Source organism: Chenopodium album, chromosome 12 (genome assembly GCF_948465745.1).
Source record: "Chenopodium album chromosome 12, dcCheAlbu1.1, whole genome shotgun sequence".
In the NCBI taxonomy this organism is placed as follows: domain Eukaryota; kingdom Viridiplantae; phylum Streptophyta; class Magnoliopsida; order Caryophyllales; family Amaranthaceae; genus Chenopodium; species Chenopodium album.
The window spans coordinates 18,988,368-18,993,804 of NC_137845.1; the positions used below are offsets into that span (position 1 = coordinate 18,988,368).

The 5,437-nt window shown below is 34.7% G+C and overlaps 1 long non-coding RNA gene across 1 annotated transcript; it reads right to left on the minus strand.

Moving 5' to 3' along the window:
• On the minus strand, window positions 1-2,529 carry LOC145572189 (uncharacterized). Its single transcript, XR_014096716.1, has 3 exons — window positions 1,136-2,529; window positions 958-1,065; window positions 1-280 (listed from the first exon to the last, which is right to left on the minus strand). It is a non-coding gene; the product is annotated as an uncharacterized LOC145572189 (long non-coding RNA).
• Between the last annotated feature and the right edge of the window lie 2,908 nt (window positions 2,530-5,437).

Sequence of the window (5,437 nt, forward strand, 5' to 3'; positions counted from 1 at the left end):
TTAGACCAAATTTCTTTTATTGCATATAAATATATATCATAGTATATATACAATAACTCATAGTAATGAGTTTTATTTTATTACAACAAATATAATTCTAACTTATACTTCATTCGTGACTAGTTGTAGTGGGACAAATTTCGAGACACCGATAGAAAATCTTTACATAGCTTAAAAACTATCTTTCTTCCGTCCTTGTAATCTTGCATATTATTAGATGTTATCCCTTTTCTACTGCTTGTCAGTATTCATACATGGATGTCCACATATTCTTTTGGCCCTGCACCATAGTTCAGCATTTGTATCAAATCATCAGCAAAAGAATCTTAATACAATAATAGACCAAAATAAATTAGTAACACTAAGGAGCCATATGCCAAAAAGCATAGAGAATACATTCCCTGAAAAATATTTTCTACCTAATCAAACCAAAATCACAACCAACTTTCAAAATCAATTACAGAGTACAAAGCTTACCAAAAAAAATCAAGGCATCCATACTAAGAAGACAAAGACATCATTTGCTAGTATTTAATATGACTCTATAGGCTAAAAATATGATATATATAGACTGGACCATGATCAACACAGTTGTCGTGCAAGCTCAAGCATATCCAACAGTCTTTGTTAAAATATCTCACAAACATCACTAACATTACAATCTATGGGTATCATGGCCCTAATTTTAATTAAATTATTGACATATAAGCCATGTACATACAAAAAATTATGTTAAGGTTATGAATTTGGCACCATCCTTTAAAGAAAAATTTATGACATCTCGGTTTAAGGAGAGAAACAAGACTCCAAAACCCACGTAATTTTATCTTTCGAGAAAAACTGAAGTCCCAAGGAACAAATAGTCCAATATCAGCATGTAAAAACAAAACTGTAGAACTTGTTAGCCTAAAAGCACAAATCTGATAAGAAGGATGTTTGAAATGGAATGAAGCTTACTTGATAATGTTGGTAACGACATCAGATCAAATGGGTCAGAACTAGCAGCCATATACAGAAAATGAGTCCCATCAAAATTTTCAACTTCAGGACACCCTGCCATGCCAACTGATGCATGTGTTATTTTCGTGATGTGTAAAATTAATACAGAATAAGTGAGTAGTTAAGTTTGACATACCACTTTCAAGGCATATTTCGAGCTCGTCTAGGGATTTCCTTGGAGCACAACTTTAAAGCTAGGTTCAACAATAGGTAAAAAAATATATAACATAGGTTGTAAACGCCATTTAGAGTAGAGATGTTATTGGCTTCAACCATCAAGAATTGAGTTGAAATGGAATGTAAATAAGAAGCCACCCATTCGTGATTACATGCAAGAGAAATAGTCTCAAAAGTTATTGAGTTATTTTATGAGCACATACATACAACAAACAATAATATGATAATGAATTAAAATATAATCATAGAAAATCCGATAGTGACTTTGGCCAGCAACTAAACTACCATCCAGGGGCGGGGCTAAAAATACCTATAATTTTGGGGCCCTGTTCAAGTTTCAAGGTTTTTTTTATATTGGGCCCTTAATTAATATATTAAAGTTGAAAGCAAAAACTATACTCCAATGGGTTTCGAAACCTGGTCTTGAGAATATCTTAAACATAACACAACCACTTATCCAACTGGTGCCTTTTGTGATTATTTGTGAAACAAATTGTATATATACTAATTTTTGGGGCCCTTGTTTTTTGGGGGCCCTGAGCTGTCGCCCACCTTGCACCAGCCGAGCCCCGCCACTGCCACCATCCGTAGCTCAATTAAATGTAAACTAAATACCCAAAAAATTACAAAGTGGTACATAAAATACCTTTTCTGCTTAATTACCCAGTTTTAGAAGTTTGCTTTCATACCCGCTCTGTTATTCATTCCACTTCAAGTAACACCTTTTCCAAAAGAAGCATTATATTGTTCCTTTATTTGTGGACTAAATTCAGATGAAGAAACTATCTCTTTGTAATCTGGACTGTCGTTTGCAACAAACAGAATAAAAAAAACGAAAATCTGTAGAACCAAAAGACAGAGATAGTATAAATTTGAGATTAATTAGATGAAACCTTAGTGTCCTCGTCCAATGGAATGTAAGCCTTTCTTTGCAAAGGTCAAACAAACTGTACTTCACACTCTAGCGGAATATATTTTGCAAGAAGAGGAGTTAACCCAAGTGGAGCACCAAACAAAATCAATGAGAAGAAACCAACTCCTGTAATGAGAAGAACAAATGAGAACAAACATAACGCATGCAAAGATTTTGTTTTGTTTTATTTGAGCTAGATGTCAGCAGCTTGTAATGTAAAGAGTACAATTTTTTCAATCAAATAATTTCTCTCTTGTTCATATACTATTGAAACATGAAAATGACTACGTCGTACAAAACTATAGCTGATAGAGTGGGAAGAAATTAACCTTTAACCCGATGAATTACAGAAAGTTTTTTTTTCTCAGCTTTGAAGCATAAAGAGTTATCAAGAGCTTGTTTTCTTAAAGCTAAGTTATAATTTATTTAATAAAATTATCTCTTTTGACAAAAGGGTAGTAAAATTTTTGCTAATAATAATTGCACAACAATAAAATGCTAGATACAAAATAATGAAAAAAAGAAAGACTCGGAACAAAATAGTGAACAACAACCAGGTTCTCATAGCAAAGACCAAACTTTTCACACAAAACAATAGTTATTATCACCTAATTCACAAATGTGCCGAGATATACATCTATCCTTCTCAATTATCCGTTCAATTACAATACATAACCTAAATAGTCACAACATAGACTTACATTCATGGTATTCCATATATACAAGCACTCGAAGACAAGGCCCACACCAAAATTGTTTCAACATACAGCTTAAGCAAAAATATCTTCCAATTCAGTTTAAGAGTGTAAATTTTAATCAAAGTTCAAAATTTGCTAACTCGTAATTTTAGAGTATAATTTCTAAAATGAAATGATTTCTCTCCTATTTATAAAATATTAAAACGTGGACCAAACCACAAACAAAACTATAGCTAACAGAGGAATAGGAAGAAATTAACCTTAGACCATGAAATACTGGTGACTTTGATGAATTCTCAGCAAATAAGATTAATTTAAAAAATAATTATTCCCATAAAAATTAAAATCGACAAGATGTACAGCTTGATCTAAAAACCAGCAGTAGCTCCCACCATCCATTCATTATAAAGCACTCGGTCAACAAACAATGATTTGAGCATAAATATCATAACATATTTCGGTTTTCCCAAATAAGTACTTATTCAACTATTAATTTGATTCTCGTGGCCCTTAATTAAAAAATTCATGTGTACTTGGAGATTTCCTTTATTGATCGCCATTGTTACTTGGATGGGCTAATGTTGATGCCTGTAGAATCTGCAAGATTCATGATAGTTATTCAGTGATTTCAACAAGATCTATAACCTAGGGTTTTGAAACGAGTAAAATTGGGTAATTGCAACTTGCAAGTATCAATTAAACTCACACAAAAAATGAAAGAAATAAAATTAGGATTTAAAAACCAACAAATGATGTAAAAATGTACCTTGTGAGGAGAACAAGAGCAATAGCTGTTGCAAATCAATTTTCAAAAGCAAACAATCAGATCTGAGAGAAAGAAAATAATTCTGGCAAGATATATAAATTATTGTGATAAAATTTGAGAAACGCAAAGAGAAAGAGGATCTAAATTCGAAATCTAAGCCATATCTCCATGAATCTCTGCGTAGAATTCTGATTGAATGAAGAAAAAAAATATAGAACAGTTAGGGTTAACAATATGATGAATGGGGGGTTTTGTGGGTATAATGATTGCGTGGGTTCACGTTCACTTGATTGAGTACACGTGCGGGGCACATGTTAGTGTTCTCAACGCTAAAAAGAGTCTAAAATTACTTTAGACACTATAAAGCGTCGAGGACACGCGGGATCATAATTTGCTGCCGACGCCCTAGCCTTGGCGTCGAGGCAATAGCGTCGTAAAAAGGCTCTTTTTGTAGTAGTGTGTGTTCATTGCAAGTACATGTGGATCCTAAATCCCTAGTGTTTGATATATTGATTTGATTTGTGATTTACTTTGTTGTTAGTTGAATTTAGATAACCTACACTACCTCTTATATTTCGAAATAGCTTGACTTTGGCCATAGCAAACTTTCCCCCATTCCTAGTGGTTCGACCCGAGCTTGCCCTATTACTAGGTGTAGGTTTGGTTACAAATTTAGTTTGATTGGAGGGATTTTAGTTTCAACGACCTAGAATCCAACCTCCGTCAAAAGTGTTCATCATGACGCGATAGCAATGTCGTGCCGCGACGGTGCTGGCGCATCGCGACAGTACCATTATTTGTGCGATGGTCCAGTTTCTTGCTTGAGTCTTCACGCTGAGTCTTATTAATCATTTTATTAATGGTAGAAACCATATTTAGTCCTTAATTAAGTTTAAGCACATTGCCCCATGGTCTTACACAAGTCTTAACATGCCACTTAGACTCCCTAGTCAAAAGCACACACTTTGTATATGTGTCACCATGACCATATCTTAGGTTCATGCATGAGTCGTTTTTTTCGTCATTTAAGTTAGGGGTCCACTCTATTCCTAAATTCTTCCATATCTCACCTATATTTCCATGATGATTGTATTGTATTTGCAAATATAACTTGCAAGAATGTTCTGAGGTGGATAATATAATCAGCACTTAATAATGAGAGAGCATTCGGACAGAAAGTTAATCTAAGCAAGACCAAAGTTGCTTTTAGCAAATGCGTACGGGTAAAGCAAAGAAGTAGTATTATGGAGGCTCTTGGAGCTCGGGAAGTGGTCAAGCATGAGAAGTATCTAGGTTTGACTACAATAATAGGAAGGTCGAAGAAAGCGGTATTCAAATGTTTGAAAGAGCGCATTTGGAAGAAATTACAAGGATGGAAAGAAAAATTGTTGACTCGTCCGGGAAAGGAGGTGTTGATTAAATCAATGGCTCAAGCGATCCATACTTATATGATGAGTATATTTAGGATACCAGATGGGCTAATTGATGAGATTCTCTCTATTTTAGCTCGTTTCTAGCGGGGGTTGAAAGATTCGGAGAGAAAGATGCACTGGCATAGTTAGGAGAAACTTTGTCTTCCTAAATCAATGGGCGAGATGGGTTTTCGTAACTTGAAATGTTTTAATCAAGATCTTCTAGCCAAACAATGTTAGAGGTTGAGTCGAGACAGAAATTCTCTTCTTTATGCTACATTGAAAGCGAGGTACTTCAAGAATTCTGAATTCATCGAGGCCTTACGTGGGTATGATCCAAGTTATAGTTGGCGGAGTATATGGGGTACCAAATCTCTCTTGATCGATGGGTTGAAATGGCGAGTCGGTAATTGCTCCTCAATTCGAGTGTGGAATGACTCTTATATTTCCTCTAACAGACGGCTCTATGTGC